The sequence below is a fragment of the Sturnus vulgaris genome, chromosome 1 (genome assembly GCF_052056855.1).
Source record: "Sturnus vulgaris isolate bStuVul1 chromosome 1, bStuVul1.hap1, whole genome shotgun sequence".
NCBI classification, from domain to species: domain Eukaryota; kingdom Metazoa; phylum Chordata; class Aves; order Passeriformes; family Sturnidae; genus Sturnus; species Sturnus vulgaris.
In genome coordinates, this window is record NC_142243.1 from 119,114,715 (window position 1) to 119,142,237 (window position 27,523).

At 40.7% G+C, this 27,523-nt stretch overlaps 1 long non-coding RNA gene across 1 annotated transcript; it reads left to right on the forward strand.

Annotated features, from left to right (window-relative positions):
* The first annotated feature begins 14,557 nt into the window (after positions 1-14,557).
* Positions 14,558-16,675, forward strand: LOC148225456 (uncharacterized). The gene is made up of 2 exons (XR_015807449.1): positions 14,558-14,811; positions 15,460-16,675. It is a non-coding gene; the product is annotated as an uncharacterized LOC148225456 (long non-coding RNA).
* Positions 16,676-27,523: the final 10,848 nt, after the last annotated feature.

Consider the following 27,523-nt stretch of genomic DNA (forward strand, 5'->3'; position numbering starts at 1 on the left):
ACTTGTGCCCACACCCTTGCATGGCACTGACTGCTATGGCTCTCTTCCCCACCATGTGGGAGGGCAGACAGCATTTTAGGAACGAATGTGCCATATCAGACAAGAAAGAGGGAAAATGGCTAAAGCCAGGTGTTCCTCAGAGGTCTGTACTTCTTGTCAACAGCTGGGTTGCATGAGAAGATGTAGATCTCCAGGCTGCTCTCTGCAAACAACTTCTGTGATGAATTTAGACCCTCCGTGCTTGTTGCTTGCCAGAAATTCTTGTGAGAATACACCAGACATGAGGAAAGAGAGAGAAACAGCCACAGCTGGACCCTGGCCAGCCCAGCTGGCATGGAGGTGTGTGTGAAGCCCCTGGAGCCTGTCCAGGGACAGGATGGTGGGAGAAGCCACTGGCAGCACGACCTGTTTTCCTTCTCCCACACATGACAATAGCCAGGTCATGGTAAAAGGGGGGGACAGACTTGGAACAAAAACAGTGGGCTGCACTCATGGGAACTACTGCACCACTGAACAGCTGGAGATCACTGATATTTATCTCTATGGGAAATGTGGCTGTTTCCATTTTGCCTTCATGTTGCTACACTCTTTGCAAGGAAGAGCAGCCCTTCTGAAGATAAACCAGTGAGCAACTGAGCCAGAAGAACTACACTGTGATTCAAAAGCCTTTGACCCTTTTTTATATTACACCATGCCTTCCCTGTAAATATGTGTTGCCATAATGGCAGCTCTGGTATTTCTTTTTGTCAATAATCTACTGAGAAGTCCCTCTGTGTTGTATGCTCAGGTAAATTGTGCTGATAAGCTCTTCAGGAGGGGCTAATGAAAAATCACATTAGCACTATTTAACGAAAAAGTAAATAAGGAAATCTTTTAGAAGTGGGCAAATATTTGGCATCAGTCATGTGTTTCTGTGAACAAATCCTTTTAGAGTGGCTGCTGATGCCACTGTCTGCAAAGAGCCATGCATGCAGGTTAGGAGTAAAAACTGATGTTGCTAAAATGTGTAATGTTTTATGACTGATGAACATGTGGTAATCACATGTTCAGGATTATACAAAAGGAATTATGCAATTTTCAGGGTTATGAGTACAGACAAGACAATTTATCAAAGACGCCTAATTTCTAATTTAAAAGGTATTTTCCTCAGTAACACTGTATCATCAGGTATTTTCATTAGTAACACTGTAACTGTAATGCTTGACAAAAAAGAAAAAAATAAATAAAGTGGTGGGACTAAGGGATTAAATGAGCCCAGTTTTCTGAAGTACATATATACCAATCACCATAATAACTTGTCCCAAACTGAGACATTTTGTAATCTGCTGGCTTTCACTAATATATCATGATTAGAGCAAGATACACAAGTGCTCCTTCAAAAACATGAGCAGTTCTCTATCTTTCTGGATAACTGAAGGTTAAGCCTGTAAGGATTTTTAGAATAGCTCCAAGGAGGAAGCTCCTAGGGAAAGAACTCATTGTACCCAGAGATGGCTCTTGCTATGCTTGTAGGAGTACATCCTGCAGGCAGCTTCCCAGCAAGAAAGAGTAATTCCAGTTAGAAATGTAGGGAGGCATTGGGCAAGAATGAAGGTCAAGCAACTTTGAAAAAGATTTGTATTTTATAAGAAAATCTTATGTAAATGTCCAGATATTTCATAAAACAAAATCTGTTGAATATCAATTACAGTACTGGCTGATGTTTCTTGACTGTACAATAGCCTTCACATCCAGCATTACCTGTTCTTTCCATAAGCAGGGATAGATTTTTGCAATTAACTACAGCATTTGTTGGACCCCATAACAGTAACTTCATTCCTTAAGCTGCTCTTTTCCAAGAAGGAAATTGCCTTCTCTCCAACTACAGTATTGCACTGTTAGCATGGAATATCAGTCATGGATAGGTTTCTTCATTTTCCTCACATGAATCCCAGTCTTTACCAAATGCAGCAGTCCTGACTGCGGGTCAGAGGGGTGGGGTAGGAAACCTGTTTGATCCACCATAGCAAATACTCTATTGAAGTTGGGAATTCTTCAAATTCCCTTCATCTGTGTCTCAACACTATTTCTGCATATTCTCAGATGAAGGAAAACACACCACATCTTCACATGTCTAGATAATAAGAATTGGTTTCAATAATGACAGAGCTAAAATTGCCAGTGTAGATAGTAACTTCAACTGCAATTTAAATTCTGGACTAAAAAAAGAGAATTGAAACAGCATCTTTTTATCTACTATCTTGGGATGCTGTAGGAGGGCAAGAGAAACCATACAGCTGGAGTATGTGTTTTTTCTCTGCACTTAAAAATCCTTTTATTGAAGAGGGAGGAAAAAAGTGGAATTTCAAAATCTGTGTATCTGATGAGAGAAAATTTTTGTGCCTAATCTGGAAAGAAATGAAAAACAATCCATTGCTATGGTAAAGGGCTCCTTCTGTACATCTGCCAAGGTCATTGAATGCATAAATCCAGAGAGAGTAAAGACTTTGAAAGAAAGCAGCTCAGCTGTTTCCCCACAGCAGCTCTCTTAGGACTCAGAAGGGTGAGGGAGTTTTCTTGATATTACGAAACTGTTAAATGCCACTGAAAAGATTTTTCCTATGTTTGGCAGTTTGAAATCTCAACAACGTGTAAAGGATCTCATGATAGTGATAACGATACCCAAGAGATTATGGACAAGTCAGTATGTCCTCCTTTCTTTCCCAAGGTCTCCTTCCTTCAGAGATCCCACTGTGAGGTTTCTGTGTTGCAGTCTTTCAACAACTGGGCTTGTTGTCAGGTTCTTTGAATTCAGGTCAGTCTGTTCTGGTTTTTTCCATTTCTGCTTCACAAGGCAGTGCTATTGAGCAATTCAGAACACATGCATGGGTTAAGCTCCTCAAAAGTCCCTTCCTCCAGCCAACACCCTTCTCCTGAAGCAACCCATATGATTTCAAAAGTTTTACTGGTGTTGAAGAACATCGGGGTGTCAAAACATAAATGCTCAGTGAAAAAGAAAATTCTGTTTCAACCTACCCAGGTTGTCTCCTGTGTGCAACTGCCTAAGTGCCTCTTGGTACATCTGGCTATCTGCTACAGACTCCTGAATCCCAGGTAAACATTTGGAGATGAGAGATGTGGTGTTACAACATGGGCTTCTAGCACTGTGGTGGGAAGCCTGAGTGTTTCAGCTCCATATCCAGAGAAACACAGAAGTCCTGGCCCTGCTCCATTGGTGGGGCTCTCAGGCTTTCCAAGTTGTTTGTTCTTGGAGAAATTAGAGAATATCCAGTGGAAGGTTAATAGGAGAGTGAAAGTCCAGCAGGATGAATCCTGTAATGAAAGGCTAGGCTTTTTCAGTCTGGTGAAGAGCAGTCTGGGGAGAATCCAAAAGGAGCTTTCAGCTTTACAGAATCAGGGAATCATGTAATGGTTTGGGTTACAAGGGACCTTAAAGATCATTCAGTTCCAACCACCCTGCCATAGGCAGGGACAGCTTCCACTAGTCCAGGTTGCTCAAAGCCCCATCCAATCTGGCCTTGAACACTTCCAGGGCATCCACAGTAGCTCTGCTTGTTGCACTGCCTTGCCATCCTCACAGTAAAGAATTTCTTCTTAATGTCTAATCTAAACCTATGTTCAGTTTGAAGCCATTCTCTCTTGTCGTGTCCCTACATGCTCTTCTAAATAGTTCCTCTCCATCTTTTTTGTAGGTTCCATTCAGATACTGGAAGGCCACAATGAGGTCATCCTGAAGCCTTTTCCAAGCTGAGCAATTCCAATTTTCTTAGCGCTTCCTCATCAGAGAGGTGCTCCCTCCCTCTGTTCAGCTTGGTGGCCCTCCTCTGGACTTGCTCCAACAGGTCCATGTCCTTCCTGTGCTGGGACTCCAGAGCTGGATGCAGTATCCAGGTGGGATCTCACCAGAGCAGAGCAGAGGGGCAGAATCCCCTCCCTTGCCCTGCTGCTCACAGTGCTTTGGATGCAGCCCAGGACATGTTTGGCTTTCTGGGCTGTGAGTGCACATTGCTGGATCATTGTCCAACCTCTCACCTGCCAACACCCCAAAGTCCTTCTCACAGAGCTGCCCTGGATCTGTTCATCCCCCAGCCTGTGTTGAGACAGGGAGTTGCCCTGACCCAGGTGCAGCACCAGCACTTGGTCTTGTTAAACCTCATAAAGTTTCACTTCTTGGACTTGTCCACACTTGTGCAGCATGAACTGCACTGATCAGCTCAGTGTTATCTGCAAACTTGCTGAGGGTTCACTTAATCCCTTCATCTACATCAATAATGAAGATAATAAATAGTACAAGTTATTTAATATGAGCAGTGTTGAAAAGGTTGTACAAGTCCTTTGTAGTGACATACCATATGATGAAGGGCAATAGCCACAATCTCTGTGTTCAGTGGTTCAGGACAGGCATTACACAAGACCTCTTGATTGAGGGGACAGCACAGCACCAAAGCATGATATCCATTGAGGATGTAGAATCTGCATCTTACAAGCTTTTCGATATTTAGAAGTATTATACAAAACCAAGAATTCATGCAGTGTTGATGATAAACGTACTTTTAGCAGGAGTTTGAGCTAGAGAGCTCCATATGGGACCTTCTGACCTACACTTTCATGAATCTGTGGTGATTTGAAAGCTTCTAGGAGTCCTGCTCTTCAGATAAGCAAGATCACAGGCAGGAACAGCTTATTTATCTTTCAGAAACAGATAAACAATCCCTACTTTTCCTCCCAGAACTGCTATACTTTTTCCCTCTCCTTCCTCAGGTTGCACACTTGTTGGATTTCCTGTCTGTGAGAACTTCAGAGAGGTTTCAGCTTTGTTCTATGCTGAGATGGCAAGCATTTCACATGCAGGTTTCCATGGGACCACATTAAGGATGTTGTCACCTTGAGTAAATCACTGTCATAGGCTGGCAGATGCAGATAGAGAGCTGAGATCACCAGCACAAACCTGCCCCAATATTCATTGAACTGTTTCAGCATTTCCAGGCATCTCTCCTTCCAAGTACCCGAGGTGAGACTGTTCCTAGCTTCTGTCTATGATGCTCCATCCAAGAGGAAAGTTGGAGTCTTGATCTCTGTCTCCTCTTCCAATGCTGCAAAAGCACTTGGTCTTATCCTCCAGAATCAGGGCTACCATTAAAAGTATTAGCAATAATCTCTGCAAATTTGCCAAAACCTTGCTGCTGCCTAAACTTTACTTCAAACAAATTGAAAGGCCTGTCTGTGACTTTTTTTAATCACTCAGCAGCAACAGCAGCACAGTCTGAGCCTGTGAAACAGCTCCACTGAGCACATCAGCTGAGTCACTGCTTTTTACCACAAACCCCTTACAGCAGAAGATGGAGAAATCAATAACAGCAAGCAGCTTTAGTAAAAGTGCTGAGGTCGTGCAAGTGTTCACAGCAAGAAAAGCACCTCAGCTCATTAACACTGGAATAAAACCTTTAATTCATCAGACACACCGAGGTGCAACCTCTGTGATGAGAGAAGGTGATGGCTGAAGAAATACAGGAAGGAAGTGGAATCAGTGGCACCACCAGAGGGGGAAATGATCAGTTTTATCACTGAGCCTTGGAATACTGTTTATTGCATTCTGTATTCATCTCTATTCTGAGCACACAGCCTGCATAAATACATGGATCCTGAGCAGAGGCAAAAGACGAGCTCTTCTTAAACTGTAACGCTTCGCTGTCTGAGGGCAGGAGCACCACAGACGAGCTGAATGCCTCTCCCTTAGCAAGTCACCCTGTAAATCCTACTATTTCTGGGAAACTGTGTTCCCATTATCCTCTGTGGAAGGGATAACAAGATGCCAAATCCCACAAGAGTAGGGGAGGCTGTGCTACTCTCACCATCTATGCAGAGAGAGCTCTCAGCCTGCAGCATTGCCAGGGGCAAGAGTCAAGACTTGGGATAACAGCCTGTTCCAGTCTTCTTAAACACACACATCCACATGGGACATGTACACCCTATCTGCATTCTGCATTCTACAAACCTCTTCTAAGAAACTTGCCTGTAAATATTGGTCAGGCATGCTGCTCCTTTGATAGCTCTGTGAAACTCTTTGCATGTTGCAGTGATTTGCGTCTTGCCTGCTCTAAAATTTGGAACACCTGCTGGACGTTTCACCAGAGTAAACATATTGAAGCACAGCACTAGCTATCCACTACACATTTCTTCACTCTAGAGGCAAATTTATATGAAAATGGCCAAGCGTCTCTTTCTATGGACAATTTTTTTCCATCTTGCATCGACCTAGCATTTTCCCCTCTTCTCTGTTTTAACTTTAATCTGTGAAAAGGTAGAGACTCCATCCAGAAGAGTAAGACTTTCCACAGCCAGTAAGCAGATGTTCTTTGTTTGAAATCACATCCCAGCACACTCATCTCTTATCTGCTAATATCTTGTGATTATAATCACAAGGTTCTTCTAAGTATTACAATACCTTCTTTATTCAGTCCCATGGTGTATGGGAACTTGAATGCATTCCACAGGGCATTTGAGCTCTCTGACATTTCAAAGTCTGTGATTACTGCAGCAGCAGCAGGGACCTCCCCCTTGAAAACTTTTGGGGCCAAAGAAATTACAGCTGTGTAGCAAAACCAGTTACACCCGGTTTAAAGACATGATACCAGACATGGCTGTCCCTAGGGTGAGCTAAGGCTTCGTCTCCTTCAAAGAGGCCACTGGAACAGTATCACAGCACCCCAGGGACCACTGCTCTGTCTTTCTTCACTTTTCATATCTCAGTTTAACTGCTAAGATCTGAGGAATATGAGCAGGGCACTGTATGCATACACAGGCCATGATAGTATTTGTTTTGCTAGGGTTGAGCTGACCTTTTGTGTTTGACATTTTTTGTTTGAAAGAAAACAATGGTATTTGCCTTACATGACATGTAGACTTTCTAAAACCATTCAGCTTCCCTATTGTCTGGTGATATTGAATCCATGGTCTGCAAAATACAACACTTCTCAGTTGTTGAGAATGAACCTGTAAATTGTAAAGAAAAGCCTGATGGAATAATATGGGGTAGTATAAAGCAGAAACATCCACAAGCCTTCTCTGGATGTGAATTACTTTCCTTAATAGTAAACATTGATAACTTTATTTGCTTTTTGATAATTACAAGGAGAAGTCAAAGACCTGAGGAAAGACCAAGATGTATGTAGCAAGACAGGAAGAGTACACACATCCCACCTTACAAATAAATCTTCCTTTAAAGAAAAGATTTATTTTAACATCTTTCTTTGGTGCAGCTAACATAACAAATGCACAAAACCAAAACACACCTGGAGTCACATCTCATTCTCTTGTGTTCACATTGTTTATCTACAAAGAAACAGGTAAAAACCACTTCTCCTGTGTACCCAAAAGCAGCTGTATCCAAAAAGGTCTCTTGCCTCTCACCTCCAGTGTCCCCTAGCATGACAGAAACAAACCTAACACCTCCAGTTTCACAGCCCGTGACTTCAAATGCTTTCCAAAATAAGCAACCTTTTTTAAATTTTAAATTGCTTCCTACAACTAAGAGAGCCACTTCTTGGCACAAGCTGGGGAGATTTCACTGCTGCATAACTCATTGCTGCACAGGGGTAGCGGCTATGAGAGGATGCATTTTGTCCAATTTCTTTGTACCAAGCTACTTTTCACCTTTCCAAGCTAGATTGGGCAAAGATTTAGAGTCCACACAAAGAGAACCCAGTCTGATGAGGCTCACAAGTGACCAGACCAACCAACCGAGCCCTTCATTTACTGCCCTACAAGAAACTGTGTGAAAAACTGCTCTGCACAAGGTGAACAAAGCAGTAAAAGTATGGCTCAAGAAAACACTTTAGAGATTTATTACTGGGCCAAAAGAGGACATCTGGGATGTAACCCAGTGATTTACCCTACTTAAGGATAAAGAGACAGCAGGGTGAGGTTCCCCCATCATTAAGTATGTTAAATATGAGGTTGTAATGGCTGATGTCTTCAAAGCATTAGCACTACAGGGTAGTGAATCCTTAGCAATCCATTTTGTAAAGTCAGCTGTCCTGGGGTAATCATTTTTCACTGTGCATATTCTTGCACTTTTTATTCTGCAGAGGGAAGAGTGCAGCTCTTATTCTTCTCTGCAGTCTTCCCCGCTATTTCTTCATTTTTGTTTTGAAAGCACTTTCACATTCTTCTTCCCATGCCCTCTACATATATTGTCTCCTTGTTGTACTGCAAGAAAAGCGAACTTGCAGTACAAAGGAGGTCTGTTGTTTTGAGTTTTTTAATGGCAAACCTTTCAATAATAGGCGGCATCTGATGATCTGTAGACCTTCAAAGCTACTCACAGGTATCAAGCCCTGTTAAGTTCTGCTAATCCACATTTGTGCTGGCTGACTGAACAAAGTTTCTTCTCTATTATTGCATATTCACCTTTGAAGAAGCATCTCCAGGAAGGTTCTGCACTCTCCCTCTGAGCGTCTGTACCTTAGGCTGCCAGTGCATGGTGTGCTCCTGTCACAGACTCAGTGCCATTTGTTACTATCACAGAGGCACCACGGGGCTGTGGTGGGGCTCTGGAAGTCACTCTTCACAGGCAGTACCAAGACTGGCTGCAGACCAAAAAGCTACAAGTGGCCAAAACACAGCCACACACCACAGGGTATCAGTGTCACTATTGTGACTATCTCACAAGTGCCAATTCTGACCTCATCAGCAATCCTGCAAGAGAGAATGAGGCTTCTGAGAATGCACTCATCTCTGTCTCCCTACTGCCAGTGTTGGGTAGGTGTCCACAAAATCCCATAAGTGTAAGCACACATCCTAGCAGAACATCTTAGGCCTTGGGATGATGGTTCAAACTGGCTTTTTGAGCGAGGACCAGACTACAGTTATTTGTACTGTGAAGAATGTCTAGAGGTTAAAAGCTACTGACTGAACTGTGGAGAATTCTCTGGAGGGAGGGATTGCCAGTCCCACAGCAGTGGCTGAGGATGAAAACAGTTTGCTGTTTGGACAGTTTTCCTTGCTAGTTCTTTTTTTCTAAGGAGGTTTTGAACTATCAACCCACAAAATTTTTGACCTATTCATGGAATACTGTGTACTGAAATTTTGTATACAGTGAATCTATTATTTTGGTGGGAAGGTTCTCCATCTGTCAAGCCTTTCCTTCCAAGTCAGGGTGGGTCCTTGGAAAGCTGGAGGTCCTACCAGTGGAAGACACAATGGCTCTGCCCATACAGTCAGTCCAGCACTACACTGAACCTGTCCAAAATGTGAAACCTCCCCATCTTTCCATGTATGTCTTGACACTGACAGACTAAACTGTTTCCCACTGACTGAGTAATACTCACAAAACAGTGATCTCAGTTGGTATCAAATTAATTTGATTCAGAAACTTGATAGGAAATTTCTCAGTGCAGTTACTAGACTCTAAACTGTTCTGTACTTAGTGACGGCGGGGTAATCACTGAGGTGTTTAGGAATTGTATTTTATTTTGTATTCATATCTTGTATTAGTATTTTGTTTATATGTATTTATGTATGTGTGCCAAATACTTGAAAATAGATGGTGGACACTAGGATGCCTAAACTGCATCTGTACAATTCATACAAGATTGGGACCACTGTGCCCGCACAAATTTTCTCTGCCAACACTAGAGCACCACTTGTAAGTAAAGCTGTAAAAGATGGAGTCATTAGTACAGAGCTTAATTGACGTTGGGTTGGGAAAAAAGAATTTAAATGAAACAAAAATGAGCTCTTGCTTTATTCCTCAGTGAAATAAATGTTCATTTCAGATCCAATGAAATATTCTCTTAAAAAGATTTAATTGTGGAGGGAAAATGTAAGCAGGTTTTTTTAGTAAATTAAAAGTTCAGCAAACCAACCATCATTTTTTCAATAGTCACTTACAAACACAGTATATAGAAATGGGGATATGAATACCTAAATTAAATGTGCTTGTAACTTGGATAGTATTATTACAGGTCAGTAGCTCACTGGGGAAGAAAACAACTAAATGGTAATAGTATAAAATGAAACTGACAAAGAGTAGAGATTTTCAGTCTCGCTGGCATTTATTTTCCCAGAAAATTGCTTTTAAATAGAAAAATTCTAGAAACTAAAAGTGTATTCATTATGAAATGATTTTACATTAACTTGATAAACAATAAAATAATGGTAGGAAGACTTTTCTGCCCTCTGAGGAATGCACTCTTTTTTGAGTTTAAAATGATAATAAACCATTGAGAGCCTACTGAGCTAGGTAATAATGTAGCACAGCAATTTAAGAGTTCATTTCTGTGGCTCCATAATAGTTTCCAGAGGTTTTTTTATCTTAGTAGGGTTTTTATGGTTGTGCAATTGTGGTAATTGAAAGTAGATTAAAAAAATTATTCTCCTCCAGACCTTTCCAGGAGAAAAAAGAGATGAAATCTGTATGATGTTTCATCTGGGAAAATATGGAAATATAATTTTCATATAACATAACGGTTAGTGTGCCTGTACCTGCAATCTCATTATTACAGGGAATATGTATAAAATTTAAATTAAATTGGACATGCTCTCCTGGTTTGTACACCCGTTCCCACCAGCACAGGCAGTTCTGAGAAAAGTTACACCTGGCACCCATGTGAGCAGAGAGATGGGTCTTCACCAGCACAGCTTCACCATTGGTGTGAAGTATTAATGCTCCCTTGAGCAGCACCTGCCCCACTCCAATGACAGGATAAGCTGTGCTGGTGCCAAAACCTCTTCCAAGCCATGGCAAGGTCCAGCCTAGTATTTGCAATGAGAACATGAAAGAGAAACTCATGGGACTAGGAGCTTGTGTGCAAAATGCTGAAGAATGTGCAGAAGATTTTTGTTTTGTGCTGAATACAGGAGAAAAATTATAATCATGCGGGGGGCTAAAGAGTGTGAATAAAAAATTTTACAAGGGAAGGTGATAGCAGGAGACTGAAGGTAGGCAGGGCAGCTCGGGGAAGCTCATGTACAACAGAGGTGGGTTTCTGGGTCCTACTGGATTTGGACAGGAGAAAGGTGCCCACACATAAGCAGAAGGTGCACCCCTCTTGTTCCAGCTTTAAAGACACTGGGCTTTGAAGAAAATGGGAGTTCAGAGCCTGAAATTGTAAATCTGTCAGGATGAGAAGAAAAGTGAATTTTGGCAGAGGAAGTAGAGCTACCATCTCAAGCAAGTGAGTAGCAAGTGAGAGAAGGCAGATTTAGCATCCTCACAGACACAATAGGTCAGAATTATGTGGGAAAACTGGAACATGAGGCTTAGATAACACAAAAGCTTGAGAGAAAAAGAAACGTCTGACTGGAGCTAGGTAGCCACAATACTTAAGTCAGAAAGTGTGAAAGGGAGAGAGCATGTGACCTGTGGTGGGAGAGAAGCACATGAGCCAGAAAGGCAAAGATGCTGCAGGTGAAAGATCTGCAGAAGAATGGGGTGAGAAGGTGGGAAATCTCACATTTCTTGTGTGAGAATTTGATTAGATGTTCCAAGTACTTCTTCTTTTCAGCTATGCTGGAGAAGGAATTATATGCTGCCATGTCTTAGAAATACATAGTGGCATTAATGGAAAACAGCCTCGTGTGCTGTGTCCTGCTATGAGTGTGCAGAGCCGTACACCAAGCCCAGTATCTTGGTAATCTTTGAAAACAACACAAAGAAAACACTTTAAACCAAATGAGTTTATAATGCTGTGCAAGGATTTGCCAAATTTCATTCATGTTCTGTAAATAAAAATCCTGTTATGTGAACCACAGTGACCTCTGAAATCAAGGAGACAGGGATATTGACACACTCAGAGGAAAAATTCTCTGATGCTACATATGCATGAAGGGACTCTGGCTGCATCAGCATTGTGAGCCGGGATAATGGACTCTCGTGGCACAACAGAGCAGGGGTCACTCGCCGAGAGCAGGATGGGGATGGAGTTGCCATCTGCACATTCCTGATTCTCTTCATGATAATCAGCCCATTTTTCAAAACATACTTTGCATGCAAACGCAAGTGCTTAGCATTTATATTAGCAACATATGTGGCATTGTTTGAGCTGCAAACTCATTAGCACCTCGATGTGACGTCCCACCTGAACAGAATGAAGCTTGCAGAAATTAAAAGGTACAGGGAGATGGCTGAGGGCAAAGTAGACAGTGGCAAGCAATAATATCTATAAGCAGGGAGAGTAATACTTTTAATTTACCATGCATTTTGACCGATTGCTCTAACAGCCTCCCATTTAAAGGCACAAAAAGAACAGTCATGTCCTAAAGGCAATGTCTGTGAGCACAAACAAAAAGTGTCAGGACTACACTAGGATCAAAAAATCAAACCAAGGAAAGAGAAGTCTGTTGAATCCCTGAAGCAGCACTGACATTTACATGTGTCAAGAGGGCAGGAGAGGTACTATAAAAAATGCAACTACTACTGTAGAAGGTGCTTATTAAAATATCCAAGGGCACAAATTGCATCTTTAGTAGTAGCACTTGTGACTGAAAATCATGAAGGATCAGTATGGATGTTGCCAACAGACTAAGACTGATGTAAGGTAAACTGCATGGACAACATTCCTAACAATTGCAATAGAAAGTCTGGCTTTTTAGAGAATCCTCCTCTGTTAAATAGAAAATGATTTATTGAAGTGGCTTTCTCTCTCTGTGATGGTGTTCAGAAAGGAGCTGAGGATGATTTAAGTACTTAGATGTATGCACAAGCCACCAAGAAAGGAAGAAACGGTGCCAGGACAATACTGGTTTCTGGAGCAGGCTGCTTAAAGTCTGGCTGGATTTTGTCTGTTCTGTTTAAGAAAAGCATAATAGAGGGGCTTTGAATTAGATGTGAAAAGGGACTTTTACTCCAATTAACACACAATCCAATGTGAGGCAGAGCTGTGAGGTAGATCTCCTTACACCTTCTCCTTCTGCTGAGCACATTACAACAGTTCTAGTCTCTGCAGATCCATTTTGCTAAAAGACAGGCTAGAGTTTAGTCACTGTTGCAGCCAAGGAAACCTGAATCAGCTGCATCTGAAACAGATTAGAAAACAACATGTTGTAAATAAATATTTTCTTCTCCACATCCTAACCCCCTGTTCTTCAGAATAGATCCTTTCCTTCAGTCTTGCTCAGAGACCAGAAACTTTTAGTGACTTCCTAATTGCAAGAAACTTTACACAGTTGGGAAAACCTTTTTCTCTCCATCACCTTTGGGGTCTGGCTGCATTTCTGTGCTTCCTGCCCTGCTCAGAAGCCTCCAGCCCCTCTCCACGGCAGTCTTCCTGATGCAGCATCTGTCCCTGAGTAGCGCAGTCCTGGATCCACCAGCATTCCCTGCTGTTGCCTTCTCTCCCTCCTTGCCAGGGCTCTGACTGTCTCAAGTGCAGCAGCTCAGACTTATTTCATAGCAAAATAGATACCTACAGCATTAATGGGGAGCACACGAGTAAAACCCATCATGCCCTTGCCGTATTTTGGTTGATATGAGAAGTTAAACCAACACAGAAACTCAATTATCAGAAGGGTAATACAGATGAGCCCTTTTCTGATTCATCCTATGGGATAACAGGAAACTATATATGGAAAATAATATATCACATAAACCTGGGATAACAGAGAACTGTATTTGGAATATAATATATCACATAAACCAGGAAGTTTACTGGATGCTGCAATCTGTGAGCCAAATTAATTGAAGAACAAGTACAATTACATACCCAACACATGTGCCTGTGGCAATGGGGCTGAACCAGAGGAACAGCACAGCCAGAGAGTAGTAACAGGAGTGTGGTGCTCGTCTTCTAGAGACACTAATCCTGACATTACTAATAAATGAGAGTACTGTAACGTGGAATAATAAAGGGTGAATATAAACATGAAAAAGCAACAGTGAGAACAGATGGCAATCAATACACAAGGGGGAAATTAACACAAAATCAGTTTAGATACTGAACTGTGGCTACAACTTAGCTGGTTTCTGAGCTTAGTTAAACCTGAGCTTATTGCTGCCTGATACTTAAACACAACATCAAAACCAGCTTGGCATTGGCCTATTCCTCCTCCAGGCAAACACAATGTTCATTACTTCAGGCATACGTGCCTATGGATATAAACACACAGAGAAGAAAAAAGTTGTTTCGATTAAGTCACCTCCTTTCATTTTCCTACATATTATTCTGCATGACTGTAGCATTCCAACCAGCCTGTAATTCCAGCTTACTGCAATCACCACAGGTATTTGTTGATATTTCTCCACCTTTTGTGTGAAGACAGGTTGCTTTGCAGTTGCATGGATAACAAGATCATCTCAAGCTGCTTTTGGAAAGGTTGGAACCTGTGAAGTCTGATTGAGTTTGATATTGTTATAATCTTGGCTCTACAGTCAGTGTATCACAATATTACTGAATTTAGATGCAATGTGAAAATGAAAATACACCATAATAATAAAGCCATCTTATATCCCACTATGGCTTTTTTATTTTTTCCTTTACTCATGAAATCTTCGTGTTTTATGCTTAGCTCCCTTTTCCATAACATTTAATCAAATTTTGTTTTATTTTTCTTTTTGTAGGTCTCATATGGGTGCCACTTAAACTGAAACCAATTAAGAAACATCTGCAGACAACAGAACAGCGTCTAGTGTGAACAATGAAATTTCTTCTAAGAGAAGAGAGCGAGTAGAGCACACTTTCAACAAGTCTGGAAAAGTTCTGTCCAAACAAAAGCCATGTTTATGTCCTTACTGGAGCTTCAGTGTGTTGCAACCTGTCTCTGAAGACAATACTAATTAAATATCAAACACCATCATCAGCTAGTCTGGTTTAGGTATAGTGTTCTTATAAGACATAGGAACATAAAACAATGATTGCTTGCTTATGAAAAAGATATTTTACTTTAAACTGATTTTTTTTTTTAATTCTCAAGAACTCACTAGAGAGCCTTGTAAAGGTTATATGGAGACATTTTGCCTATCTCTAACCCAATTTAATTTCTTTTATGCTTCATCTGAAGTCACTGGAATTGTCATATTTCTTTATGGGATAATTATAACATCCCTGTAAGGTTTTATTACCTTAACACACTGGCCTATATTCTCAACCCTAACTCTAGTTTAATATGTATTTTTAAATAATTAATATGTAGCCTAGACAAGCATGTGGTGCAGTAGAGAAATTAGAAATAAAGAGTGTCTCTGAGGGAAAGGTGTACCCTGTCCACATTACTATCCTTCCCATAAGAATGGCCAAGAGGGGTTAGACTCAAAAAAATTGGTACCATCACATTGCTGGTCCCTTCCTGCAGGTAAAACAGATTTTTGCACAGTGTTGTCAACCTGAAGAAGGAAAAAAAAAAATGAGATATGGCTTCCAATCAGGATCATGCAGTTGAAAATATATGGGGAAAGGGCCAGAGGTTTTTGTGTTTGCAAGTGTGGGGATAAGAAAGTGGTTTTGCTTTTTTTTCTTTATACAGGATGAGCTTCTCACAGGTCTAAGGAAAAAAATATAATTTGGTAAGGACTTGAAGGCTAACACTGATGTTATCTGAAAACACCGTGAGAGCATCCAACCCAGCCCTGAAACAGCCAGCTCTGTACTGCTGATGTTCCAGGCAACACAGCCAAGGGGACAGCACTGATGGATTGCCAAATGTCTCAACGCAGTCTGGGGTGGTGCATTTTGCAATAGACTCTGCAAAATTCATGCTATTACCATTACTTCATGTGGCTGGATGCATGCTGGGCTCAGGGCAGATCCCGGAGCTGCAGCATTAACCTGCCTGGAGGGATCTGACAGAGACCATCATCTGTGACTCACAGTGAACATGGTGTCCATCCTTTTTCCTGAGCAGATATGGGAAGCCTTTACAGTTTGTTTTGCAAAAATAATGTTTCCCTTTTCTTTATCAGAAGCAAAACCACTGGCATGAGGGGCTTGTACTCAAAAGGGTTATTTTTCCCCAGGCAATGGTACTTGAGCTCCTGGTCTCACTGGTATGGTCACCAGTGAGACAAGTCCTCATAATAGAAAACAAAAACAATAGTAGTTATTATTTAAAGATAAAGTAAGATGAAGGAAGACAAGTGCCACAGATGAAGCAAACACTTGACTTGAATATCTCAGAATTGCCTTGCAGCACTTCCCAGGAGGGGGAACAGCCTTTATCACACCACCAGTTAACAGGGGCATGATCAGTGACAGAAGCGTCTGTCACCTCTCACTAAATTCACCACCAAGACCTCTGATATTTTTTCAGAGAAAGAAAATTTGGATTGGTTCAGTAAGAACTGATTGAACTGAGCAATTTTCATATGAGGCATCTGCAAACACCACAAAATCTGTACAATACCATCCAAAAACAAATGGAAGGATGCTTTATGATCTAAGTAAAAGCCAGTGAATAAAATTAGTAGCTTATTTCATTATTATTTTCATTTTCCCCCTTTCTCTTTGCCTTGTTGATATTGGAAATGCCCATCCATACAGACATTCATTTTAATAAAATCTTCTTCCTTTTCTGTTCTGACATATCTCCTTATGTCTCCTCTTTTGCAATCTTACCATCTCTGCAGCAAGTTCTTTAAAGCAGTTTCTAATTTTATCTTGAGCTGTGAAGTTTTTGAAGATTCTCTGTTTGAAAAAGACTGGAATAAAAAATAGGCTGAACTGAATAAATAGTTATCCTAACATTTTGATGTCTCATGGGTTCAGAACGTGGGGGTAGGAGGAGGTTCTGACAAACAGCAAATTTATTAAAGCTCCCTTGCTCTTTTCCTTCTGAAACACAGGGCTTTAGGTCATGCAACCCCCTTAACCTAGGTCAGCTCCATCACAGATGTCTGATGCAGGCCTTGTGATGCACCACTGCAAGAAAGAGAAGAAACACAGAGCAGGAGGAGATGAGTAAGGGAGATTGGGTCATAAGCTTCTGCTCCATGCAGCTACAGACACATGAACGATGGAAATGCCTACAAAGGAATAAGCCATAATTGTAGCAACAAGGCATGTCCTGCTTTGCTGTGAAAGTGTTGAGGAAATAGTTTGATTGCTTTTTGCCAGTATATATCTGCCTTTAGATTAAGAATGATGTTTACCTGTATTTACAAAAACACTCTGAAAGCCTTGGTTAGAAAACACTGCAAAAATAGGGATACTCCTAAAATTCTTAAGAACATGCATTGGATCAGTGGCTACTATTGCTGTTGTCTTATCAATAATAAATTTAAATGAGTAACTTTGGTAATTCATTTTGCTAAAGCAGCTTGGTGGTGGGCTTGCTATGTGTATTTTTTAAACTTAGGAGGTGCTCAGTCAGAAGGTAATTTTTCACTGATTGACACAGAATATTGTGTACAATGCAGAGCATTTAATATGGGGAGAAAGCTTACAATGTAGCTTTTGCACAACTTGGTAGGCATTGAGCTGAAACTCGTACACTACAAAGGATCTTCTCAAATCCTGCAAAGCTATTAAATAAAATTACTCCCTTATTTCTCAAGAAAATCAGATATAGTTTTAGACTATTTGGGGGATAAGTTATTTCTTTTTTTCATATCCGAATCATTTTCTCCCAAAGTTAGTAGTTGCCTTCGCTTGCAGTGTTTTCCCCAAACACCTTTCAATGTTGTCTGTGGGAGCAGTCACAAAGCAATAGAAACATGCCAAACATATTGATTACAGAGTAAAATGGTTACCCTGGCAACTAAAAATCCTAGGAAAGCTCTTTAAACTTCCTTCCGTTCTCATGTGACTTCTTTTTATATACTTTTTTTCTCGGATGGTTTCAGAAATCATGGATATAAAAGTATTTGCTCTGAATATACAGCAATGGAGAAAAGGTGATTCATGCCTAGATTATTTATTCCACCAGGAATATAACTACCCACATTACTGCCTTAGTAATCCATCACTTGCATAACAGGCAGGCAATTTTCGTAACTTGGGGGGCAGAGTAACCCTCTCCCACTAATTTCTAAATCTATATTCAGATGTGACCTAAGGAAAGAAATTCAAGGACTAGAATTTTCCTTAAGTTCCAAGGGAAGCAAGATGAACAGTGTGAAAGAATTAGAATTTTGTGGAGGTCAAAAGTTTGCTCTGCTCTGTACAGAGCAAAGGAAATTATTGTCCTCTCTCCATGGGTGGTTTTGAACAAATGGTGACTAGGTGTGACAGTAGTGACCTAACCAGAGGAGCAGCAGGGTCCAGAGCTGGTGGGAATGGGCTCATGTGGTTGCTCAGGATCATTCCAGGCACAGCCTAATGGTGCCAGGAACTTTAAAAACAAGTGCCACTGAAAAAAACGTATGAAGTTCAGTTGGGAGTAAATTTAGATGGCTTGTTTCTCTGACTCCTCCCTCAACCCCAGACACACAGAAGATTTTCTGCTTATTGCTCAAGCAGCCCCCATGAACAGGCTCAGCTTCTCAGCCTTTTAATATTTCAGAAGGAATTGCCCTTGCAGGCATTAAGCAGATGCTTGTTGATCCATTCATTTGTAAGCAGGAACAGTAACTGGACTATGAGGAAAGGCGAAAACATGTAACAATGATTACATTAAGGTTTGGACGTTTGTTAGAAGAAGGGTGTCTAAGCCAGCAATTCAGAAAACAGGCCACTACTATTCAGGCTTTGATATGCTGATTTTTTCTTCTCTGAACAAATGGTGGTAGGCTATTTTTAGGGGGTTTTTTTTGTCCTCTATACTGGCTTTCCAAATAAAAATGGTTTAGAAAAGCTGCAATTACAGAGGTTACAAATAACATGCAGAAACACAGCTGGGACTGGAACATAATCACCTGTCATGCCATGATGAGGGCCCATTATATCCAGTGGGGTCCGACAGATCTCTTGTTAAAAATCTCATCTCTTAATGGAGCAGGTCTGGGATTGTCTGAGGCCTAACCTGCTTTCCTGTGCCAGTTTGTGTTAAGGAGGTATGTTATTCCTTTGAATGATGGCTTTTTATCTGTCCCAGACTTGTATTGTTAATAGAAGGCTGAAGAAAATGTGATTAAGTTACATGGAACCATAAATTAGCTTGAAGTGAAAAGAAATGACACAATCAAAACTTTCCAGTAAACATAATCCTAAGAAGAACTGAGTATGATATAAAGTCTGGGGAAACACAGAGTGGTTAATTTTTATGGGTGGAATATTACTTCTATGCAACAAAAGGCAGCTCTCTAACTCCCTTTATTTGAACAGATGTTTGCCTTGTGTTGTCCTTTGTATTCTCAGGGTGTTTTTGTCAGTCTTGAGAGGGAAAACTTCACTAATGCCCCTTTAATACCCAGTTTCCTTTAATTATTTTTTTTCTGATTGAAAAATGCAAACCTTTCTAGCAAGACATCAGTATTTGTGCCATATACAAGAATCACTGTCACTTCTATAGGCAGCTTTCTTCTGAGATATAGAAAGATAACAGTGAGCACTAGCATTTTGACATGTACCAGTCACAGGACCTAATGGTAACATTAAATTGACATTCTTCTTAGGGAAAGAAGGGAATCCTCAAAGGAAATATGGTTCCACTTTTCTCTAACTGTCATCACTTTCCTTTGCATGGCACTGATTTGGGGAAGTTGGATCAAAACAGTGTAGTCAGCCTTAAGATTACATCTCAACCTGACTGATTGTGCTGCACAAGTAGGGCAGAGCATGCTTCTGATTGCACTCACAGTCATCTGCATCTTAACAGAGCCCAGACTGCTGTTGAGACTATCTATCTATCTATCTATCTATCTATCTATCTATCTATCTATCTATCTATCTGCCACAATTCCCAAGGGAGCATTGTCCAGTTAAAATGGGAAGATGAAGACTGTTCATCAATAAATACCAGAAGTTTGTGAGATTTTTCCCATTTCTGCTTGGCAGCAGCCAAACTTATTACACTAAACCCTCTGGATTTTTAATCCTGTCAGCTCTGAAGACTGGTGTGGTCTCAAAAGCCAGGTGAGCTTAGCTTCCCTGCAGCATGGGAAGGTCCCCTGATGCCACAGATATCCCATACTGCAGGAAATGGTGCCAGATGTCTCTGCCAAAGGCTGAGTTCCCTGAGCAGCTCTGCCCTGCTTGCCCTGTGCCCTGCTGTGCTGGGCGTGCTGTGCCAGCCGTGCTGGCAGACTCGGCTCAGCTGCAGGAGCAAGCAGCAGCCACTGTGGATAAAGGCTTTGCTGCCAAAGGTCCTCCCCCAGGCATTTGGCATTTGTGGAACTACAGCAACTCCTTCAGCCTCTATGTGATTTTCCAAAGCTTGGGCCAGGAAGGATTTGCATTAAGGCACCCTGGTGCAGCAGGAACCCATAGCTCCATGTATGCATTGAGGGTGGGTTTTGTTTTTTATCTCTCACTTCCCTTCATTTCCTCTTCTCTCTGTGGATTACTAAGAGGCCTCTATGTGACCAAGAGCTGACCCTTTAGATGCTGGATCCTATGGGGCATTCACAGCAGCAGCTGGGACTGCCACATGGCCCATGGTGTAGTTCTGTAAAAAGAAGCACCTCCAGAGCAGTCATGGGGAAGAGATTCTCCTGCCATTCAAGTGTGCCTGTGCAGGAGGTGCTCACTCACTCACTCCCTGGAAATTAACAGCATGTCTTATGCAATGATAGATGAGGCATTGAGCACAGGCTGTGGTTTATTGGATGGGAAGGGTGTCACTGCTGGATGGATATCACTGAATATCCAATGGATATCATTGACCCAAAAACCTCTTTCTGTGCTCCTAGGCCTCCTCATTGAGATGCTAGACATTGGCTATCCTTTAATTTTTTGAGGGTTTGTCTGTTAATTTTTTCTGATCTTTCTCTTCCTTTCTCTGTGCCTAGTAATTATCTGTACTTTTTATATGAACAGGACAAGTTTCATTCATTGCTTGATTTGAGGCCCTGAAATGGATACTGCTACTTAAATCCTGGGAAGAAGATAGGCTTGGGAGATGGTGGTTATTATTGAGAGCCACAGTTAATAACAATGTTAAAATGAGAGTGTGGAGGGGAGCAAGAGGTGAAAGGAGAGAGCACTCAAAATAGCATAATCAGTAGATCTGTCTTGTTATCAGCAGTGTTACAGCTAGCAGAGTTATTAGAAAAGCCCTAGAATTTAAGAGTTTTATTACTTTATTACTTCCTAATAAAGTAATATAAAGTGTTAATTGTTTTCACATGAGAAATTTAAAGGTTAGTGTATTCACTGTTTCAATAATTTTTCCTCTCTGATTTTAAGAGCGTCTGTTCCATGTAGACACATTTATGCACAAACAAGTTAAGCTCTTATCTTATACAGCCAGAAAGAAGCACAAAGGCTACATTTAGCATACAGACTATTTGTAAACTGGAGTTCTAGACTGACACAAATAATCTCTAGGATGAGCAAAAAGGCTCCTAATATTTTTTGTTTTCAAGTACGTAATTTTTTCCCACTTTTGTTAGATCAGCTGATCTAACAAAATATATTGATACCTCCAAATACATATTACCTCAATAATAACAAACCAAGCATCTGAACTTGCTCCCCATCTCCAAATGTGGCACTTACATTTGTTCTACAACAAACAATGTCACTATTTTGCAAATCGTCAGATGGGACAGTAACAGCAATTTTTACCAATAGTTAATGGAGGAAGTAAAGCAGAATTTCGAGTTCTTCTGGGGAAGAAAAGTTCATGCACACATTAATCATTCCCAGTAGATGTCCCATTCTTGAAGCTGTAGGAGAGATACATAGAGAAAAAGCAAAACACTGTCTCTCTGTTTACGTTGTGCTACTATATAGAAAGTGAACAATATTCAAGAAGGCAGAAGTAGAGAGCTCTAAACTGAACAAATGCCTCATTAATTTCAGTCTGGAGCAGCCAAATAGCCAGGTGAGCCCTCCAGAAACTGGTCCTGAATCTTCACATTTGGCACAAAGCCCTTTAACATGGCTGGTAACACAACAGGTTTATGCAGGGCTGGATTTGGCATCTCTCACAGCACAGCGTTGTGCCACAAGCAATTGTCTCAAATTCTGGATCAATTGGTTCTCCTAGTGATTCTGGCATACCCCAGAAAGCCTTCCTTCTCTTCAAGCTTTAACAGGATAGAAAATATATATGCATGTTGTATATACACATCTGCAGTGTTAGACACACACACGTAAATCCCTGCCTTACCAATCTGTACAAATATTGAAGAAGGCTATGCAATATTTGCTTTTCACAAGGAAGTAGCTAGATGTAGTTTTATTATTTTATTTTTGATTGGAGAAAAAAAGCCCACAAACTATATATATATACCCTCAAGGTAAACAGCAAAATAAAGATCCTAATGAAACCAGTGCTTGATTCTTCTTCTAGTCTACTTAATTGAAAACTCAGACATGCCTAATAGTTTGTACAAAATACTAATACATATGATTTCCTCCACTTTGATGAGTTACAAATCCTTCCAGCAGAAATTATTGGTTAACACAGATTCTATTATCCATTTGGTTTTCCAGTCATGTTTCAGTCTTGTGAAGATTTAACATCCTTGAATAGCTTTGTTTTGCAAGGCTCAGACCTTTGACATCAGCTCTACTGTCTGACTCACATACATATATAAGCTGCTGACTACAAGAGAGGTAGAAGACTTGTATGGCCTTGGATTTGAGTAATTTAATTCTAAACTCTTTTATACATGAAAGGAACAGCTGGGAAATAGCATTTAGCATATTACTGTTTCTCTACAGTAAGATGCACCTTCACACAGTTATGTGCTGCCTTTGTAATTTCACACAATCTCAGAGATGGTGTAATCTCAGAGATTTATAATCTCAGAGATTGCACCATACACACCTCCTCCAGCTACATGGGCTGCTCATGCCAGCACTTAAACAACAGCAGTAGCAGAAGGAAGAGAGAAACAAGCAGAAGTTGCTGAAAAAACTGTTTTCTTGAATGTGAAATGAGCTCCCTTGACTCTGATGTTTATCTTTTTCTTTAATGGAAGAAGCCAAAAGATCAGATCAAGAAATTAGAAGAGGAATGTTTGAACTGAAAAACAAGTGTTTAAAAAACAAACCCAGCTGAAGGTTTGAAAATTAGGAATGTTACCAAATACAAGAATATCAGCCAATATTTCTGTTGTGTGACTAACAATTTTGAATTCCTCACTTTTCAGATCCCACATGCAGCATTCCTGAGCACTCAGCATCAGACATCTGGAAATATAACCTTTCATCAACTTGCTTGAGAACTCAGAATAGTTACTTGCTTTTCAGAAGTGTTATTCTTTGTGAATGTACCCCACAGAAGGTAAATATTTCTCTTGTCATATCTTTTTATGCTTCCATGATTATTTAGACCCAGGCTGCCAATCCACTCTATCAAAAAGATTCTTCACTTGCAGTTTAGCATAGGAGTATGCTTTAGGATGGAATAAACTGCGGGATTAGTCAAGTAAAGATATCTATGAGTAACTTCATTTATGGAGGAAGTGAACTCCCATGAGTTTTCCCCTGTGTTACAGGTGGGCAGCCGATTAGACTCAAAAATTAGAATTAGTCCTTGTTTCAGTTGTGGCTACCCAAGTGTATATGCTGTCAGGGTAATTCATGCTTTAGCTGAATCCATTATTAGAGTCCAAAATGTGTTCAGTGCACAGAAACCAGCCCATCTCCTTCTGCTACTTCAGTTCTGACAGATGTTCAAAAGCCCCTGAAGATTACGCTTGTGGAGAGAGAAGACATGTGAGTAAAACCGACAGTAAAACCCTAGCTTTGTAAAAAAAAAAATAGAAAATGTCCCATAGTCATCCATGGAACTAAGACATCACACTAAGTGGCTTTGTTCAGAGCACTTCTCTTTCTCAAAATAGCATTTATGCATGGAAGCTTCCACAGTACAGCTAATTTATAATCTGGTCAGGATCTGTGTATGGGTGTGTACATTCATATGTCTGCCATGAAAATTTTCTACCAGTCAATCAACCCTCCAGAGCAGACTAGGAGCTGGCAGAGTAGCTAATTACTCTCACTAAGGGAAATCTGCTGGCTTGATTAATGCCTGTTTACCAATTGTTGCTGTTACTTCAGCTGTAATCTCAGTAAAGGGTTTGCTGAGGACGACTCTCCTGGAACTTTGTTTTTCAGTTTTGCTGTGCTACAAGCCTTGTGTCATTCTTCATTCCCTGAGGAAATTCCCTGGACTTCCACAAACGGTTGACATAGTCATGAGTATGTAGTAATTAAAACAGTGTCTGTGCGGCATCATTCTCTTTCATAATACTGTTCATCTGTAGATCTAAAACTGCATTTGGAAGGAGGCATTACTATCACTGTTTAACAAATTGGATCTAGATGTTGAGGTTAGCCCTAAAGCTTCCACCTTAGTTGAAATCTTCCACTGGCATAAATAAGGACTAGTTTAACTAACGACACTTTTGGTAAAGAACATTCCATCCAGTTTGATGTTCTGAGAGTTCTGAGACCTATCAGCTTCTAAATGGTATCTTGTCTTTCTGAAATGAAAAAGAAAGAGCTATTACTGTCTTCTGAAGAGTTTCAAGTGCACTTTAAATGACAGAAGTGTTTGCCCACCTTCACCGTCCCTCTTACTGCACTAATTCACACTGCTAAGGAGACTGAGATTGTAGCTCCTTGGGAAAATCAGATTGTGTGAAAATGCATGCCATCTTACATTTCTGGGAGCAGTGCACCTCATTTCTTCCTGTAAGATCACTTTGGGGGCGGGAGATAGAACCGAGCTGAGCCTGTCAAGCCTTTTTTGACTTATACTGGTTGGTCAGGGCTCCCACCAAGCCCTGGTGCAGTTATAGATAACCAGAACATAGCTCACTCTCAATTCTCGTGGGAAGGAGGCTACCAAGAAAGGCTGGGAGAGGAGCAGCTTCTGAGAATCAGAACCTCCCAAGTCCCCATAAAAGCAGTGAAAAAGTGTATTTCAGAGCCTGTGCAGCTGGCTCTGGCTTATCCTCTTTGTAATGCCAGGGCTTATCTTTAGCATTTATTTATTAAATTATGCCTTTGTATTTCAGCATTTAAGATTGGCCTTACCAAAAGAGCCAAACACTTCACCTGATGAAGAGGTTCGCTCTCTAATTTCCAGAAGTAACTTGTAGCAGATGGGTTGGGAGGGTATGAGACCAAAGCAAAGACACCAATACCTCCTTGTGGCATTCCCTCAGCATTGCCTCCAGCAATCTCTGGGTCAAGGGCTCCCCATCCCAAAAGTGGTATTCCTGCATTTGCACATGTGTAGAAATTAATAAGGCCCTGTACATGAAAAGCTCCCACTGCTGCCACTATTCTTCTACCAAAACATGACCCAGGTGTGCTCAGTAGCAGCCTGCAGCCACTTTCTTATATCCTGCCTGCTCAGAATGAACCAAAGAACAGGGACTGAAGCATGCATTCAAACAGGCTCTGAGCTATGATGCTCAGGTCTGGACTTGTAGCCAATTTTTTCCTGGAACTGGCCATGTTCTGATTCAGTGTTCTGGTTTGGTCTAAAGTTATGGTTTATATCTGACCCTGAGCCCAGAGCCTGCCTGAATAGGATCTGTTGTTCTCTTTAGAGGCTACTTCAGATAGCAGGGCTCCCAAAGGAGTAACTTTGTGCCTTTTGAAGCAGCTCTTCCTCCCAGTGTACACTTTCATCCAAAATAACCACAGAAACAGTCAAGTGAAAGGCTCTTTCTCATAGGAAACTCAACTCAGACTGAAGATAGAGCTCAATATTTGTGCACTTATGCTGTATTTTGCACAAGTTTGCAATATACAGGTGTAAGACATTCAAACACCCAAGAAGCTGGCAAACTACCTTGACTCCAAGCACCACAGCAGGAGAGGGGAAGGAGGAAAAGGCTGGCAGCAGCACAACAGGCCATGGGGTCTGATTCAGCCTCTTCAGCAGGCCAGTGGTGCAGCTCATACACATCTTTTGGGAATCAAAATACATCACTTGTGTATCATTATTCCAGAGAAGTTTCACAAAATTTACTTGTTTATATTGTTGGATAGCAAAGATTGGGAACTGAGACAAGATCCAGCCCCATAGACCAGTCCCTGTGTGTGTGGTGTACGTGCTGCTGCCCATGAAGCACTGAATAAAGGAGCTGGGTGCCCCTATCAGCTTTGAGAAGTGCAAGTATTTCTCTGTAGTGAACGAATTATGAATGTGACCTTTTCAATGAGAAAATTACTGGGCCCTGTTACCTCCCTTTCTGTCCCCTTCTCATCTGTTGACATGCAAGCATTCTGGAAACAGATCCTCTCCCAATGACACAAGAGTAGTTTATTTGTTTAAGCTGATGTTTTAATTTTAAAACCAGTTATTTCTATTGTCATTCCTTACCAATCCAAACAAATAAGTAAAATAAAATTAATGCTCTGAGGACCTACATGATATTTCTTTTTCAACAGAGCAGAAAAGAATGTTTGACAAAGCCTAAGGAAAATGATTAAATTCTTTAACTGTCACACCAAGGAAAGGCTGTTCCTCTTGGTAATAAGGCTATATTTGTTGTCCCTGAAGCAGAAGGTGAAAAATAAATTAATTACTAGAAGCCATAAAATTTTACTGGTTGCATGGTCTATTTCAGAACAAAAATAGCTCCTTTGGGTTTGCTAATACACGTGCCTAAAGTGTCAGTAATCATTTTTATCACAGAAATTTGAGAAAATTATGAATTCCTGCACTTAAACCAGTAACACTTCCCTGGGAAACACAGATGCTGACAAAATCTACAAAAGTGAGTACTGTAAACATAATTCTCCTTTTTATCCTTATATGTTTGTCTCTATCAAATCTATTATTGTCAGTTTTCCTACATATGAGTTATTTTTAGAGGAATATTTTTTCTAAATTTTATTTTAAAAATAGCTCCCAACTGGAGATGTTAGAAACTCATAGTGAAAATATCCTGGAGACCATGTTGTCATGAGCAGAAAGATGATTAATCAGAGATTGCCATGAAAAAATCAGACTGTCTATCAAAGGCACTACCTTGGAGAAGAAAGCGTTGATAGAATTGAAGCAGTGCAATCACAGCTGCAGTAAGCCACAGACCTTTATAACTTTTATTCCCTTGGCATAGGTCACATTAGCAGAAGTGAGTGTGAATAATTTAGATTTCTTGTGCAGTAGGATAGGAAATGTTAGGATTTAGAATTGGTATTTTTTGTTAGAATAATTCATGGGCAAGAAAAAAAAACATGTTGAAGGATATTTATTTGTGATAATGGTAAATAAAAGAATGGAAAAATTGAAGATGGGCATCAGTGGTAGCAAAAGACTTAAGCTACCAGTGCTGAAGAAATGGTGTTGTTGCAGAAGGGATCCTTCCAAAAGTTTCACTGACTGTGCTTGAAGCTGATACAGGGTTTAGAAATGAATTTTTATTTAAAGAGAGAAATATGTGACAGTGAGCCAAACTGTGAGTTTTTGTCTTCATGTTCTGCCAGACTGATGATTAAAGAAGTCAGAGTACTGTGTTTCTCTACTTTGGTTGTAGTATTAGCCTTACACTTTTAATCATTAAAAAATTACAAAA